Source organism: Lonchura striata, chromosome 1 (genome assembly GCF_046129695.1).
Source record: "Lonchura striata isolate bLonStr1 chromosome 1, bLonStr1.mat, whole genome shotgun sequence".
NCBI classification, from domain to species: domain Eukaryota; kingdom Metazoa; phylum Chordata; class Aves; order Passeriformes; family Estrildidae; genus Lonchura; species Lonchura striata.
In genome coordinates, this window is record NC_134603.1 from 40,967,682 (window position 1) to 40,986,649 (window position 18,968).

Genomic DNA, 18,968 nt, shown 5'->3' on the forward strand with positions numbered 1-18,968 from the left:
CCTGGAACTTTGCTCACCTTTCTAAACACTGCACCAATTAAACTGCATTAACAGCATTGAAAGATTCTAATAGAGGCACAGAATTTGATTAGTCTCTGTAAGCTTGGTATCAGAGCTTGGGCTAATATAAGATTGGGCTTATAGCTTTAAAAAATACCAATATGCAAAGATGCAAAATCCTGCATTACACACACAGTGCACATTTTCTCAACATTCATCCATGACTTGAGAAGCTGGCATCTTTAAATATGTAAATTGAGACCAAGAATATTAATAAATTTTTTATGTTTGGTTTTTTTTCCCTTTCCTTCAGTTTGCTAAAGCACTCTCCAGTGCATGCATCTTAGTAGTATGTGTATGAAGGAGACTGGGCAGGATTCAGTCCAAACATACATTTTTCATTAAATGGTGCCAACTAGACACCAAAGAGAAGCAACTTGCATTCTGATGAAGAGGGTGTTTTCCTGTTTAGGAGGAAATATAAGGATTTGGAGTGAAATATGAAACTGCTCTAAATTCTAGGCCTTCAAAGCAAAAATATTTCACCGAGAGCATGAGACATACACAAGATCCACGACTCCAACTACTGCAATTTCAGGATAAAGATACTAAATCAGCTCACTGAGGGAATGAAATATCTTTCAGTAAGTAATTTAAATAACTACTTGTGGTCTTTTCTTTGATTTTGGGTTGCTTGTGACAGTACAGGGTTTTTTTTTTCTTATTAATACTTTTCTAGTATTTTCATTTCTTATTTTAAGGCAAGCAAGTTTCACTGCTCATTTGATAATCTGATACTATTTATAAAGAATGGTCTTGAGGAATTTTAGCAATAGTCCATCCCCTTGAGCACACATATGTGCTGTATATCTTTGTATAAATGTATATATATTTATAGCATATAAAACATTGCATTTAAAACTAAAAAAGTGGACTTTCATTTGAAGAACTTGCACGTAGAAAAATACCACAAAGGACTGAAGAGTAGGGAGGAAGGATATTTTACAGAGACCATGAGTGTCACTATCAGGCTGCCCAAGATGCAGCAATTGATTGGCCCATGTTTGAACTGTATAGGACATGCTGGGGGAGAGGAAGTAATAATTTGTGCTTTATTCTTCTACCCTTTAATTCATGTATTCTCTTGATAGTTTTTATTTGAAATCTTTGAAAATACAAATCCTTAGAACCTAATAATAACTTTGCACAGCATCACTGAGCAATGCTATGCCCTTGGAGAAATGTTGAAGAGGATCTCCCACTGCCATGTCAGAGGTTGTTCCTGGCAATCCTCCTTACCTCCTCTTCAGTTCCCAATGTATGTTTTAAGAGGCTCCCTCTTCACCATTTGCTGAGTTTAATTTTTCAGGCTGCCTGATTCCAAATCCAATTGCATTTCAGACTCTCTTGGGCAAGATACTGTGCTTTGCTGTGGAGTCCTGTCCCTTCTGCCACTGACTTCAAAAAGCAAAAGGCAAGTGTCAGCATCAGAGCTGCAGCTGATTCATCTGGATATTCTGGCTGTGACAAAGTGAGTGAGTTTCACTGAACTCCTTTTCTCACAGGCATTACCCAGCTTCCTAAATTCTCAAAAATTCCTCACTAAGGAAAAAATATTACACTTCATTACACCTGGAAAAAATATTACACTTCATTAGAGAAGAGTTTTATTTCTTCTTAGGATTCAAGCCTGCTCTAGAATTTAATTATAATAAATCAACCCAGATAACATTATGATACCATAATGTTTAAATTAAAAATTATTAGAAAATAGTGTTAATTTTACTGCATTAATTACATTTATCATTATAGTATATTAATATAATTTAATATTGCATTCAACTACTCCTTTTTTATATCTCCCTGTTTGGACACTCTTGTCTTAAAAATTGGAGTTCTGTATGCTGAAAAATATCATCAGTTCAATACTATTTGAAGTGTTCTACAGAAATATATATAACTGTAACTCAAAGTATAGTAGAAAGGTTGCTGCATGAACTGAAAGAAAAATGTTTACAATTTTAACATATTTTAATTATTTTTTACTATTAAAATTAATTTAATATTGATTTTACCTGAAGTATCTGTTCTGAAAATTTCTCACATTTGACTGAATGCTACACCATAGATCCTACTCAAAAATATTCAAATTCTAATTCTGAATTTTGAAACTAAACAAAGTTCCCAGTTGTTTTCAGAAATGTCTATGAGGCATTGGTACATTTCTCATGTAGACTTTATTGAACAAAATATATACTCATTAAGCATTTGAGAGCATAGAGAAATTAAATACTACTCAAAGCACCTCAGTATGATTCCTAAAAGACTGGGTAGCTATGTAAAAACTACTGCCAGGTGTCTACACTTTAGTTGCAGGTAAATGGATAAGGAGATATTCAGAAATGAGAAAATAAAACCTCCTAAAATATCATAGATGTAATTTATATGTAATTTTGACCACTGCTGGAAACTGTTGAATTGCTGGAAAAATCCAGGAAGATTACAGAGCTGTTTCTTTTCTTTGTTTAGTGCTTTGTGGAATCAATTTGAAAACGCTGCTGATTTGTGAAGTGTCTTTGTGTATCCATTTTGCTAAAAACAAAAATAAGTTTAATGCATATTCATCAGAAAACGGCTTTTGAAAGCCATTAAATCCCAAAGAGAGGATTTTAAATTAGTCTTATTATGTAATCAGAGCAAACAGTTATTAAATTAAACTGTTGTTCATGGATACAAGAAGCAGCCTGCAGAATGTTTTGGAATGAACGTTCCTTAAAAAAAAAAGGCAGCAGTGACAAAGGACTGAAGGTACAAGTACTGCTAGTAAAACTTATAATTCCAAATGCAGACACAAGGTTTCTAAATCAGAGTTCTAAGCTTGTGTCGCAAATTCCCATAACTAATGAGGAAATGGCAGAGAGAAAATATTACTGTATTTGTACCTGTCTTTATGCTGCTTGTTAAAAATTTTAGCATGTTTTGAACTATATAAAGGGGTTATTTGTTTATGAATGTGTGGAGTTTTTGTTTATAATTATTTAACCCCACTGGACAGTCATTAAACTTCCTAAGAGAAAGAATCTCAAGTTGAGTGTTCACCTGATTATCGGATGACCAAAATGTTATTGAAAGAGCAAATGACTCTAGAGAAGGGAGCACCTGATCTATGTGGTCCGATCTCAGGTGAATGTGCTGAACAGGAGACATTGTTTCTTCATGGGTTTCTAGTGATATCTGCATGTAGATAAGGGTATATTAGAACACAGCAACTTGAAATCTGCAAGACTCAATTGATTAAACTGGAGTGCTGAGCACACATATTTTTATCTCTGTTGAGCAAGAAAGTTGAACAAATAACGCAAACCCTTTTCTGGTAGCTGTCAGGTTAGGGATTTTGTGTCACCACAGAAAAGATAAATTTGGAAATGGAATAAAATAAAAGTGCTATGAATAGGGTTAAATCTCCTAAAATCTGTTACTGTGTTAAGAAAACTTGTCTTTTCTAACTTCTTAGCCTTTATTTAAAATAAGGACGTGATGTCTTAAACATTATCTCTAAATTGCTAAACTCCACTTGTCCTTTACAAGTGGAATAGATTAGAAATAGTTTCAGAAAATGTTTTGACCTCAGCTGTGTGTAACATCTTGGTAATTCCCAGATCAGTTAAGTTAGTGAAGTTGACTAGCATATTTAATTTTGAGTCTCATCTGATTTTCTTTTTTTCACTCTATTAGGTATGTGCAAGCTGCAACAAGATATGTGGACTTAAAGCATCGCTCTATTATTTGGCATAAAAAAATAATGTTAGATATAATTTAATTTCAATTCATTACAAAACATTGAGAAAGCAAGGCATAGTGTAGTAAACCATTTAAAACATTTTAATATATGTCACCAGTAGTCACTGAAGGTCAGAATAATGTAAAAACATCAGTTGTATAATAAAGAAAATTTTGTTTTAACTTTGTAATGTACTATTAGACATTGACCACTGTTACTCAATATCTTATTGTCTGCTAAGTTGGCACTATACCCCATGTGATCTATTCAGATATATTTATTGTAAGAAGATGAAAATAGAATGAGACATTTTAAGTATATGAGTAATCATGAACCTCATAATGAAACACTTATGACATTTTAATTCATTAATTTTGAGGAATAAATATATGTTTTAACAACCTTATAAATGCTCATAAATATTTTCTGAAGTATGTCTGAACATATATTTACTTGTGATTTATTGAAGATGTACTGAAAGAAAAAAAATGTTTTAGCATTGTGAATGAAATACTGTTTTCTTTTCTCAAAACTCCAAAACAAAGTAGAATGTGAGTAAAGTTTTCAATTTGCTTTGCTTTGGCTTACTTTTTAATGCAGATGGTTCTGTCTGTACTGGAATTCCATGTGCAACTAAAACTGAAAAAAAAATATAAATATTCTAAATGTTTTTCTTATATAAATGCTATGAGTGATAGAATACAAAAATTAAGGTATTCCAAACAGATGCACTATATGAATATTTCAAAATTCAAAGTGAAAAAATCTGTCTTTTTTGCCTATCATAGAGGTAGGAAAAGGAAAAAAAAAAAAAAAAATTGGTAGGATGCATAAGTTCCAGATCAAGATCTGGGATTCTTCCACAATATTTCAGAAGTTCCTTTGAACCTTTTCTCAGAAAAGCACTTTTTAAATTGATGTAAAATGGTGCAATGTGCAAAGACAGAAAGTTTTTCTCAAAAACCTTGAAAGAATATCTTTTTGTTGTTCAGTCATGTTTATGTCATGGCAGCACATTTAGTGAATAGGAAAATGACCACTTATACCAACTGTGTGGGTATAAAGATGAATGCACTTATCTTTGTACAGACAGCACTTCAGTGAGTGTAGAGGGAAGGAAAAAAGAATGAAAAAAGAAATACTTCTAATCTCCTAAAATTTGCAGCATGGATTCAAGCTGTTGCCTTGCTGACTGAAATTTTATCTGAAGTTTTTTCAGACATTGCTGAAGCTTTCATCAGGCAGTAGTGTTTGAATTCAAATTCTTTATGAAAAAATGCTCTGGATTTTTATGCATTTTAACACTGCATTCATTTTTTCAGAGACATTATAGATTCTCTTTTGTATTTATACACCTACTAAGTATTCTGTTCCTGTCTTATCTTGAAGGTTTTCTTTTCCTCTAAAGAAGCATTGCATTTTTACCTTCAAATTATAATTCCACTTGCTTATTTTTTTATACCTGCTACTGTTGATCAGACAACTGTATACGTCAAATTAATGTACAGTTACTCTATGGACATCACAGATTACCCCAGCCTCTGGGTTTGCAACAGCTTTTGAAATAAACAATACTTCAATCCCGTGTACAGGAAACCTTTGAGAAGATATTGTATTCAAGCAGTTGGTGACCCTGGCCCAGACATGTCTGCTCTGCTGGGGCTAAAACTGTGCTGGCACGAGCAGTTCCTGTAAGGAAGTACCTGGTTTCATCCTTCACTGCACACTGCTGGATGTTAAGACAGAGATAGCATTCCAGCCTGTTAAAAGAAGATAGATAGATATTTTTGGGTTTTGTTCAAGATTATATGGGTATGGGTATGGGTATGGGAAGCTATGGGAAGGAGGCTAAACCTCTTCATGGATGGGATCTGTGCAATGTGCCATGGGGAAATCCATTAGATATGTTCAATGCTACACAAAAGCTGGGTTCACATCATCCACAGAGGCATGATTTCCTTCCTGTCTATATTCCTCTTTTTATTCTATCTTTATGCCATTTGCAGGTCTCCCCCACTGAGATTCAAAATAGCCCTGCGCAATATTCCACTCTCCTTTCCCTGTGCCCCCTTGCAGAACACCATATGCCTGACAGGAAAATGCAGTCATTACCATTTTCTGCAAACTAAAAGCCAGAATATTATACAGCACTTTCTGGTTTAAAATTATCCCAAAGGAGTATAAATAAGTTTGTTCTCTCATTGATGTCATGTTCAATTATTGTTCTCAAAGAGTAATTGAGAGACTTAAATGAAATTCTCTGTTGACTTCAAATGCTAATACTTTAAAAAAAATCCCACAAAATCTTAAAACTTTAAAAACCAAACAGACAAAACCCCCAAACCCCTTCAGTAGGGAACTGTTTTTAGTTTAGTTTGATCAACTTCATTTTTCTTTATTTTTCAGAAGGGTTTTTTTCTATTCTTTTGCTTACCTTGTTCTTCTACTTCCTTTCTTGGTAGCTGCAACAAATAAAAATGAATTTATCTTTTCTAGGGCATTAATAGCAACCTAAGGGATGATTAAGAAACACAAAGGAAGTTTATTTGGTTATTTTTTTTTTTAGCCATAATGATCAGAATTTGAGTTGAAATTTGAATCATAAAATCTTCAGGGATTTTTTTGAGGTTATTCAGAGTTCTTTCAACAGTGTTTAAGTAGAAACACTCTGGGTGTATAAAATTTTTTGGTTTATTTTTCTTTGTGTCTTTGAATTTCTGAAACCTATTGGGGATTGTATACAAAGCCCTAAAGTACTTTAAGAATGTAAGTAGTCAAGTATTAGAATCAAAGGCAAAGGTGCTAGAAATCAATGCAGGTCTGAATGATTTTTTTCTTCCTTAAGTCTTCCCCCATTTAGCCTGAAAACTAGCTACCAGGTTTCAGTTTTCATATAATCATTATATCAGATACATTTTTATCTTTCCTCAGGAAAAAAAAAACCTAACACAGAAAACAAAATGCTTTTCAGATGAAAAATGTATTCAACAAAATTTTATTCAGTAGTAATGAAGACTGAAAGGCTGCTAATTCTGTGTTGTGCCATCCCATGTAACATTTCAAATATTTCGTGCATAAAGCATCACAAAAATGTTGGTAAAGGTACTGTCATGAGAGAGAAGAGTGAGAAGGAAGTATTTCCTCTTCTTATACACACTAAGGATTTTTAGGATCCTTAAAGATATGTGCATACACCCTCTCTCCTTCTACCTTAGTAAGTGTTCAAATTATTCCTTTCAGCACAGAACTTCAGCTAAATGAACCGAAATTACCTACATGATTGTTTTACATGTAGTTTTCTACAGCAGAAAAGACATGTGTCTTGCCATGTAAACACCTTTATAGAAAGGTCATTATTTAAAAGGAATACTTCCCCTTTCATTTTGAGAAATATTTATCTATTTAACATACATGGAAAATAGGATTAGTGGTTGACATCCTAATGAAATGAGTGTTGCATGCACCCTGGAAATCTGTGTTAGTTTTGTTTGAAGATACATTCCTTACCCCAACTCTCAATTAGTTGCTAATTTACCTAGCTGCTTTCTTCAGAAAGTTGATTTAAACAAATTCAAAGAATACTGGGAATTAATTGAAAAAATCACAATTATTGTGTATTTACTAAGCCTTCAAAATAGTTTGAAAACTGTAGCTCTGCACCATTTTCTGATTGTCTAATATTTATAGCTTGGTTTACTGATGGTATTTTTTTCCCCCAAATCTCTGTATGTCAATGAAGTAGAGCCCCTTTAGGTAGACTCCTAGCACCTACTTGGAAAGGAAAACCCACCTACTAGGAGTGACTACATTAGCATTTCTACGTTCTATGTCCTTCATTTTTGGTAACTGAAGGTAATACATTCAATTTTATTTTCAGACTAGAGCTGCTCATCCAGTCAATTAGAGTTCCTCAGCTGGAAGCCTTTACTGGTGGGCTGAGGGGCAACATGGATGGGCTTCCCACAGTCCCTGAATCTTTTCTGCAATTCTCTGACAGCCTATGGCCTACTCTATTTATAGCTACACAGTAACACTGATGTGTTCAGAAATTAGAAAGTGGCTCTGCAAAAATACAGATCCCCTAAAAATCTATATTTGCTATACCCAAACTCACTATTACCTTGAACTCAAGCATTTTCTGTATGTATTTTCAAACATATAAATTTCAGTTTCATAAAGGGCTATGAAAACAGAGGTATGCACATTCCAGACTTAATTTCAAATTAACAAAGGCACTTAGTGGACAGCTAACAATATATTGACCAAAAAAATTAAGTTTGCCTTCTAAAATTCCTCATACCTTGCTTGTCCATCCCTGCTGCTCAGAAAATAAAATAATAGTTCATAGAACATTGACAGGAGGAGGAAATCGCATTTAAAGAGATTTAAAGATTTGAGAACTAGATCTGAACATGCATTGCAAACAAAAGACTTCTCCATCTCTGCTACAATGATTGGGAAGTACAGTTGACTAAGCAATCTTACATGAAGTTAGTATATACTGATATACCATCAGAAAAACTACTCTGGCTTCTGTGGAGAGCTTGATAACTCCTGAATAATAATGGCTCTTGTTATCTAATGCTGGAATTAGACATATTCTGCTGCAGGGAAAAACTGATAAAGATATTTTCCTCAGGGAGAGGAAAATAGCTCCAATAATGATATTATAAGAAAACAAAGAGACCTCCTACATTTTCTTGACCCAGAAATCACATAGAAGGAAAGTTGATTTCAGTCCATGTTTCTTATTCAACATTTAAAATTTTCTATTTCAATTTTTAGCTATGTTATGCTTCTTTTTTGGGGACAGGCCTCTATTTATGTTGTTTGCAAACTTGTATGTTGCTATGCAATTCTGTTGCATGTCCCCATCTCCCAGCTGAAATTCAAGCCATAAATTATTTTCTTATTTTTTTCCTGTGAGCCGGTTCATTCCTTAACATGAGAACTGCAACAATCAATTTTGCTTCTTCAGAAATTTGATTCTTTGGAGACCTTCTTTCATGATTTTACTACTAGGGACTAAAATGCCATGTAAACACTTGATGAATAATTGATTTGGACTGTATTATGTACTCTATATTGTTTTACTAGTCTTTAAAAGTAGATCATATTTCAGCTTCCAAAGAAAATCTTTCATTTATTCTTTTATTCTGTAGGTTAAATCTCAGTTATACAGAAGTCAATGGCAAGGAACATATTAGTTTTAGTGAGGTCATAATTTTTTCTTGATATTTACACTGTCTAAATGATCACAAAAAAAAAATTGTTTTAAACTTCTCTATCTTGCAAAATACTTCCTTTTTGTTCTTTAAATTTTTCCTTTATATATATATAATATAGATGGAAAAAATGTACTCCTATTAATAATTATTTTCTTGTCATTGATTTTACAACTTGAACACTTGTGAAATAAAAATTCCTGTGTTTTTTTCGTGTTATGTAAATTCAGCAGGACAGATCCACATTACAAAGTAAATAATTTCTATTAGATAACTTTTCTACAAATTAATTACTGATATGCACCAAGGAGTATATGAAATTTCATGCGAGCTACTCTGGGTTGGTGATGTATAGCAATGATTTAAATTTGGAAAATTGATTATTTTGATGATGCCAACACTGAAGTATTTTATACACATAGAGGAATAGCATAAAAAAAACATAGAAGTGGATCATGGAAACAATGGTTAAATGTTGCTAAGATTCTTATGCTTATATTTATGCAGTGTTAGTCAGTCCTTATTAGTTCAAAATTCATCAAAATCATCTTTATTCTGTATGGTATTAGAGTAACTTTTTTTTATTATTTCATTTATTTACATTTTAAATTATAGATCCTTTTTTTTCTGGCCTATAGTACACTGACTGTGAACTGAAATGAACAGCAGTTCCCCATGGTTCTAGGAACTGTATTTATTTATTACCTAAAACTAAGGTGTGCAGTGAAGCACCAGCTGTTTCTCAGCTCTATATACTGTAATAGGCATATGAAGCCTAAACTATGTGCCAAAATGGAGCAATTCTTTAAATCCAGGGAATGAAAGCACATCTGTAAGCTCTAAGAAAGGAAAGCAGTTGTTGAATATAGGGTTTTTCATGAAGAACTAGCTAACAGTGTCTTTCCTGCCAGGCTGCAATTTAGTAGCAGCTGAATAATACTACCCAAGCAGAAGGATCAGAGTAAACCCCTCAAAAGCTCTATTTTGAAAACCGAGATTTAGCAATTTTCAAGAGCCAGAAAAAGGCTTAAAAGGAAAATCTTGATGTTCTATGCTCTTCCTCAGCAGATAAAAGAAGATCATCCTGAGGAGCCTAAGGCAGTAATTTTGGGTGTCTACAATTTGTCTGGAGATGTCTGCCTTGCTTGAACAAGTCAGCAAAGGCTGAAGGAGAAAACAATGGACCAAGAAATGTTTGACAGTGTCACACATCTCAGTCCAGGAGATCAGCAGGGAGCTGCTGGGTGCATAATTTCTAAGGGCAACTAATGTTGCTGGGTATATGAGTTGCTTGAAAGTCCAAGAACAGAAAAGAGGAGTACTGAACACTAACTTTCAATTGCACATGCTGCAATATATGATGCCTAGAAGTGATGCTGTTTGAGATTTGGAATATCCAGTCATATCTTCATTCACATCAGTCAATTCCAGGATTCTGTACTCTCCCTGTAAAATGGCTCCACACATTAACTTCTAGCCATCAGAATCTCACCTGATATCTGCTCGGATGGCATGTTATGACAAGTAGCTAGGGCTTAGGACATACAGGATGGTGTGCCTGGCTCAAAATTCTCTTCATAGTACATAGTGAATCTATTTTGTCAGCAGTTCCTAAAAAGAAGACAGCTCCCATGTGTTGAGAACAATGGGTTTATTTCCTGAAGACCATTAAAAATACATCTTTATCCTTTTCTCTTCCTAGATGAAAAAAAATGTTTACAACAAACATGTTATTAACAACAACAAAAAAAAATTCTAACGCTTTTGAGCAGGGAAAAAAGCAGTATCAGAAAGTATGTCTTAACTAGTCTGTCATCAGAAAGTGTATGTTAACTAGTCATTATCTCCTGCTCTGAACTGAGGTGTTTTATAACATCTACTTAACTATAAGACTCTGGTTTTGTAGACACTTTGAGGGAACTTCCCTGGTTGCAGTTTCTTGTGTGTGATGAAATAAATCTCATAGTCACCAATGATAAACTGGCAAACAGCCTAGGAGAGGGACAGAGGCTTCCATCCTCTGTGACAGAAGTCAGAAGTTATTTCAAGACTTCTATTTGTCATTAAATGACCACATCTGTATCTGTTAGAATAATATAAAATTTAAATGAATGTGTACCTAAATGCCAGCAGCACTCAACATAGTCAGTGTTTCCAATATAATCAGGTAGGATATTTAAATATCTTCTGCAATCCAGTATTAATTCAATTATGTTTAAAAATATAATGATTCAAAAGTCATTCATAGTTCTGTTGTCTGCTACAAAAAATATTCTAAGTACAGTTCTATTATACTGTTCTATTATTAGGTCCAGGATTAATCTTTTATACAGTTCATAATTGCATTTTTAGCTCATAAGACTTTGTATTCCAGTGCTTTGATCACAAGCCTAAAATTGACATCAAATTTTTCGATTTCAGAGACAAAAATTAAATAAATCTCCAGTTCTGTGTTTAAATAGAAATTTACATTTCACTATCAACCACACTATGAATCAGATATAAATTAAAGAAACCGATACAGGCTTTGTCATAATTTCACAAAATTAACAGAGAGCTAAAAACCCTTTTCTGCTTCGAATCTTAAAAAAAGTGAGATAAATAAATTGTACTGTGAAGAAAGCTAGCTGTACCCCATCCAAAACCAATTAATTCAGTCTAATGAGAAAAATTATCCAGATATTATAATGCTTTTTTCCAAAACCTTGGTAATACTCTTATGATAATTGGAAGCATTTGACTCTTTTGTGATCCACATAATCTTCTCAATTACTTTTGTTTATTGCAAAATTAATTTTGCAGATTCTCAGTATATTATTAATCTTCAAAATATAAAAGAAAAAAAAGTACAAACAACAGCAAAAAAATACTCTTTAAAAAAAAGTTTCCTACAAAATCATAGTGAAATAGTGGGTTTTCTGGTTCTTTTGCTTTTATAGGTAGATAACTTCAGATTTCTTATCTGGTGATCAAGTGCAAAAACTACCTAATAAATGAAAATAAACACTTAATGCTGTAAAGAGTAAAATAATGTTGTTACTTTAAAAGTAGTCTAAATATTATTTTAATTTATTTTTGTTTTGTTTTTGTTGTGTAACATTAATTAAAAACTTTTATGTAAAGTGTGTGTGAGAAAAATTGTAGTTTTCATAAATTCTGTTGAGGAAGACAAGAGAGACCAAGGCCCAAGAGAGAAGAAATTGTATTTTTGAATCACAATGTGCCAAAACAATTCATACTGAAAAACAACAGGGTTCCCATGTGGCCAAGAAGGCCAATGGTATCCTGGTCTCCAGCAGCAATAGTGTGGCCAGCAGGACCAGGGCAGGGATTGTCCCCCTGTACTTGGCAGTGGTGAGGTCTCAAGGATATTGAGGTGCTGGAGGGAGTCCAGAAAAGGGCAACAGAGATGGGGAAGGGTCTGGAGGACAAGTCCTCTGAAGAGTGCCTGAGGGAGCTGGGGTTGTTTATCTGGAGAAAAGGAGGCTTCGAAGGGACCTTATCACCCTCCAAAAGTACCTAGAGGGAAGTTGTAGACTGGAGAGAATCAGTCTCTTATCCCAAGTAGGAAGTGAGAGGGTGACAGGAAAAGGCCTCAAGTTGTGCCAGGGAAGGTTAACTTGGATATTAGGAAAAAAAAAATAAAATCATGCAAAGCACTGTAAAACATTGGAACAGACTGCCCATGGTGGTAACCATCTCTGGAAGTGCTCAAAGAACCTGTGGATATGGCACTTAAAGACATGGTTTAAAGGTGAATATAGTAGCAGTGCAAGGTTGATAACTGTACTTGGTGATCTTGACAGCCTTTTCTGCCCTTACTGATTCTATGATTCCATGAACTAGATAAGGTGCACTACATTTATGAAATTATAATTTTGAATCAGGAGTTTTTTCTTTACTTTGTTCCATTCAATTTCTGTTTCATTAATTTTCTTCAACTTATAAGCCATTTACAAAATATTTGGAAACTCAAAGAAAGGAAAGAATTCATTTAGACTTTGAGACTGGTGAACGAAGGTTGAGTTTAACCTTCAAAAACATTAAAGATTTTTTGCACCATGATAAATGCCTCTTAAATGATAAACATATCACGGTATATATAATTAAAAACATATTTCACAATATTAAAATTTCATACCTAATTATGTTTTTCTGTAATATCTAGTGATGAGCTGTTCCCTCTGTATAACATGGCTATGGCACTGCAACTGGCAGTCACTACTGAAGGGAGATAGATTTGTAGGGAAACAGTGGCTTTGGACTAGGGAGCTTGGGATATTACTTTGAAGTGCAAATTGTAATTATGCAACCTGATTAAAAAATGTTGGTTAGTGTGTTCAAGGCACCGTGATTCCACAACAGGAAATCTTGTGCTTCTCTCCAAAATGCTGAATTACCCAATTCACTGCCTGGAGGTGTTAGCCTGCTAATAACCACACTAATTGGGACCTCAGAATGTGACACATCTAATCCTTGCCCGGTACCAGCTGGGGTGATAAAGTAATTTTCTGTCTGGGAGAGTGGCAATAATTAATGCCAGAAGTACAGTGTGAGACCTGACAATTTGTCACCACAGAATTAGCTGTTTGTGATGCTTTGCTTCTGCAAAATCACATTTCGCTCCAAGAGCACTGAACTCAAGTGTGACTGACTGAACTTTATAACATGAGTCAAATATCATGACCATGGTCAGAATCTGTCGTTTTGATTATCTGCCCCATTCTGCATATTTTGTCTTTATATATTTAAATAAAACATATTTTTCTTTCACCATCAACCCACTGCACTTGAAAATTTTGAATTATCCTCTATTCATTACACTATATCCACTAATATGTGAAGGGAGTATAGTCACAATTGCCATAATAATCCTATGACTTATTCAAAGGAGAGGTTTGACAATTTTGAAATTTCTGTTACATTTAGTGATTATGTAAATGTTGTAACAAGATGACAAAGGAGAGGAAAAATATTTTAAGTAAATATTGCTAATTTTTTACACCTGTAAATTTAAAAATTCTGTCCCTATAATGCCACAAATAATTTTTAAAAATAAATTGCAAAAAACAATAAATTAATTCTGCTCTTGATGAGAGGGATTGGAGGCAAATATATGGAGTTCTTTTATTGTGTTTTCCTAGTTGTTAAATTTATATTTACTAAAAGATGTTAGTCCTCACTTATGCTGCTTACTCTGTTTCTTTAAACATGACCTTTATTTGCTGGATTAACTACACCATATTTTATAGTGAGAAACTGTTCTGCCAGTTCTGGTTAGGTAGTTTTATAGTCTGTTGCTGGAGAAGTTTTGACATTTATATCTCTATACAGAAGAGACATAACTTTAGGTTGAATTTAATAGCTGTAAATCTTGACATGAGTAATAAACTAAGCCTGAGTAGGAGGCTAGTTTTATTATTCTTTAAATAGTATAATTATCACTGTTACCTTCTGTTTTAATCAACTAGAATAACTATCCTATAAATATTCATCATCATTCCTGTCTTTCTTTTAGTAAATTAAGGTGATTCACAGAAGGTGAGGAAATAAAAATTATTTGAATATGTTTATTAGATGTTTCTATTCTTCCAGGGATTACCTGCTTGTCTCAAAAAATCACAGAAGCAGTTAACCATGAAGCAGGGGGTCAAACATACTTATATATACTGAATGAAAATTGGTCATATTGTATTCCAGTTGGACTACACAATGGATGACAAGACAGGAAAAGTAGCTGTAGGCCATATTATGGGAATCTCCACTTATTTTATATCTGAGTAATAATAAGGTATCTAAGGAATTAATGTGGAATATTTTAAGATTATCAGATACTTCTGATTGTACAGAAATGTTGGTTTCAACCAATGCTTTGAAAGTGGTTACTTCTCAATTTATATTTTTCCCTGAAATAAAATTTATTCACCCTTTAACACATAATTTCAAAACTGTTTCCTTTTAATTTGATTTTTTTCCCCAAGGATCAGGTTGTCCTTTATAATGCGTTTTTATTTTTTAGAAATATTACCATAAAAAAGCTGTTGTTTTTTTTTTTTAATTTTACAGTATAATCTCTTGGATATGCAGAGGATTTTCTGAGAAGGTGTTGATTATTTATCAGAGATTCTCACCTTGTGTTTCAGCAAAACAAATTTAATTGGGTAAGAGAGACTGATAGGTGCAACCTCATGCTAAGTGTAGAAGATATTTCCTCTTGATAATGGCTCAGACTTCCTGTCATGTCTTTAAACTGATAACCTACTGCAATGATAGTGAGTAGAGACTGGCTATTGACTTTGGCTGAAAAACAAATATCAGTCTTGTTAAAGTGAATGCTACAAACAGACTGACACTAAATGGGGGGGAGAAGGAAGGGGAGGAAGGGTTTCCTTTATACTTACCAAACCTCCCCACACACAACAAACAAACAAACACATAGAAACAACCACTCCCCAATAATTAAAAATGACCTTTCAAGATCTAAGGTTAAGAAGGACAAGTACATTAATTTCTCATTGAAAATTTACCCTTGAACCTCTCTGAATCCACAGCATGAATACTGAAGTTGCACTTAACTAAGGACAATTACGATTCTATATTGCTTTCATTCTCTTGTTCTGGTTTCCAAAATTACTTCTTTGTGTAACTTAAGATATTTGGAGATTCTGCTTCTTTGATTGCAACAGTTTGAAATTAATCTTTTCAAGAGAAAAATAAAGAAAATAATCAGCCAAATTTCAGTTGGTGATTGCTGTTCAATGCAATTTTGAATTTGTGGTATGGTCTTTAAGTATACAGCATTACTGTCTGAGGAAAGAATAGATAAGCATGTAGGTCAGGCTCTTCCAAGTGATTCAGATATGCTGCAGGGTGGGGTTTTTTGTTGGTTTTTTTGTGGTTTTTAAATTCTTGATCTTTTGTGTGTTGATCTTAAATGAGTTGAACTTTTTTGATAAGAAAATCAGAGTTGCTACTTTTTGAAAATAAGCTTACTTAAGTTCCAAGTTTTTGATATAAATCCTTATAGGCATTCTGTTCAACGTTTTTCTCTCCTCTATCATCCTTATTTTATTTTTTCTTACTGGACTGCTTATCTCTCTGTCTTTCCACATGCTTCTTGTTTCTTCCTTGCTGATTGATTATTCATTGTTTAACCTTGTTGATCTTGTATTGTTCGAAGTCTTTGATGGTATTTCATGATCTCTTGTTTAATACAGGATCATAATAACCTCAAACACTTCTTTCTTTATTGATACGGTTTAGTTTCCTTTCATATTAAACTTCAGTATTACTTCAGAACAATTTTGTATTCTGATGAAGAAATGGAACCAAAAGTATCAGGCAATACCTGAGATATTAAAATAATTAGAAAGTTGATATTTTTATCCATTGTTAATGAACTATGTACTTAAAAATATAATTTCCTTTCTGAGTTTTACATGCCTGGCTGTTGGAAAAGATGAGGCTCAACTGAAAGTCTACCAGTGGGACACTTAATCAAAAGTAAGTAGTACCTGATAATTTAAAGTCTTATCACTGCTTTAAACTCTGAAGTGTGGTACTCCTGTTTCACATCACCATTAAAAATATAAAATGTTGTCTCTTTAAAAGTGACAAGGGTGATTATTGAATGTTCTTCTGGAAAAAAGTTGATGGCTGAATAACATAGCACCATAAAGAGACATCTTAGAAGTTCATATGAAAAAAATATTACTGCACCTGGCTGGAATGGAGTTTACTTTCTTCACATTAGCCTGTATGCTGATGTGCTTTGTAACTAAAGAAGTGTTGGTAATGAATTCAGTGTTTGTAATGTTTTCATTACTTCTGAACAGTGCTTGCAAATCATTAAGGCATTTTCTCTTTTTACCCTGAACTGCCCCCTTGGGTACGATTTTGTCTGAGGGGAATGAATTTTCGTCATAGAAAGCGATATGTGCTCTGTTTGGATTTGTAACAAAACCCATGCTGATAATACTTTGGGGTCTTACTTAAGGCTGAACAATGCATATAAAACATCAAAGGATTTTATGTTTCTCTCACTGCCCCACAAGTGAGTAGACTGGGGGTGAGCATGAGCTAGGGATGAGGACATGGTTGTAACAGTTGATCCCACCTGAGGGAAGGGAAATTCCATACCACATGACATCTTGGTCAGAAATAAAATCTGTAGAAAGAAGTAAGTGGAGGGGGATGTTTGAAGTAATGGGGTTTGTCTTCCCAAGTAACCATTATGCATGATGAAGCTTGAGTTTCTTAAACAGTCTGATCATCTGTCTCTGCCCATGGGAAGTGGTGAATGAATTCCTCATTTTGCTTTGTCTGTGTGCACAGGTTTTACCTATCGATCTACCTTTATTTAACACATTAATTTTCTTCATTTTGCCCTTCTGATTTACTCCTCCAACTACTTGAGGGGGTGTCTGTGGGTAGCTGTGGGGGCTGAGCTGCATTCTGATGTTAAGCGACACCACCACCACCCTTCCCCACAGAAAAAAGGCTGAAGGTGGGTGAGAGTTAGGGAGGGAGCACAATCAGGATAACAGATGCAAAGTAACCATAGGAATATTTTATACTACACAGTATTAAATCTTAGGGAAAGGAGGACCAAGAGGGGAGTTTTACGGGTAAAGAATTTATTTCCTAAGCAACAATGTACAGTGCAGAGAGCCTCCTTTCCAGGAAGGGCTAAACATCTGCCTGCTGATAACTGGTGAATCCTCTTTGTGCTTTGCTTCTATGAACAACTCATTCTTTCCTTGTTAAACTGTCAAGGTCTTGATCCAGAGGTCTTTTTGCCGTCCTTCTATTTTCCCCCTGCCCTATGGCTGAGAAATAAACAGGTATATGGATGTTGGCTGTTGGCCACGTAGGACCACCACAAATATAGAAGATAGAGTGAATAAACTTTCTTTTCTGCAAATTCTTTACTTCCAACTCTCACAGAGTAAAACACAGTTGAGCTGTGTACTGTATTCTTGAATTGTATTTTTTCTTGCACATTTAAAGCTATGGGTACATTATATTCTTTTGTTGCTTTTTCCACTTGTAAATAGTGGCTGCTTCATTAAACCCCTTTTTCTTCAGAAAATTTACAGCAGATCAGCATACACAGAGAATATTGTTAAACAATCCAGAAATATTTTATTTATTCAAAAACAAATGGGAGGAAATTTTTACTGTTAAAGGGAGAACACTGATTTCTAGAAATTTTTTCCTCCTTAAAACAAAATGTATGCATAGAAATGTGGGATAGAATATTTCATGTTTAAAGTCTTCATACAAGTCTTCTACCCATGTTACAGCTATGACCTAAAAGAGTAAAAAGGTATGGTTTAAATTTATCAATTTTCTTATAAAGGCTTAGAAAAATACTCTGAATTTAGTTTAAAATCCTTATTTTCACTTCAATAAACTATAGGTATAAATATGACCACAGCCTCTTTTCAGATGTCAGTCTGATGAAAAGTTGATCTTTTATCTGAATTCACCACTAATTTTCTTCTGACTGCCTACTCTTTCTGATGCCAAGGATTAATTTCTTTGTACTCACTTTTATTACACTTCTAAAGTGTAAATATACCTGGTTCCAGTGAAGTGTTTTATATCAGAAGAAAACAAATAGTTATGTATTTTTATGGGGAAATGTAATACTGTCAAATCAGAAAATATTTTACCATTACTCTTAATTTCTACGTCATGAATTTATACTATTATCTCTTTTTTTTCTTTTTTTCTTTCATTATTATTTTTTCTGTTTCCTAATGTCTATATTATGACTATTGAAGAAATATCAACTTGGTTTTTATTATCACTTTGTGACTGAGTGAGCTATTGAAATTCTTAGACATTGTTGTCCACTTCAAAATTTCAAAAATTATTCATGTCTATGAAGAGAACCTGGTGTGAGAAATTGGATTAGCACTTGTAACCTGTCTGATGATATCTCAAAGGGATTGTAA

The 18,968-nt window shown here is 33.8% G+C and overlaps 1 long non-coding RNA gene across 2 annotated transcripts in view; it reads left to right on the forward strand.

Annotated features, from left to right (window-relative positions):
* The first annotated feature begins 221 nt into the window (after positions 1-221).
* LOC110484797 (uncharacterized) overlaps positions 222-18,968 on the forward strand; it is a 28,802-nt gene continuing 10,055 nt past the window's right edge. Inside the window, exons 1-3 of one of the 2 annotated variants that reach the window (XR_004147831.2) lie at positions 222-644; positions 1,402-1,531; positions 16,440-16,509. This is a non-coding gene — a long non-coding RNA (uncharacterized LOC110484797). Of the gene's footprint in view, positions 645-1,401; positions 1,532-3,735; positions 4,271-16,439; positions 16,510-18,968 lie in introns of those variants that run through there. The other variant, XR_013340045.1, reaches the window with a different exon arrangement.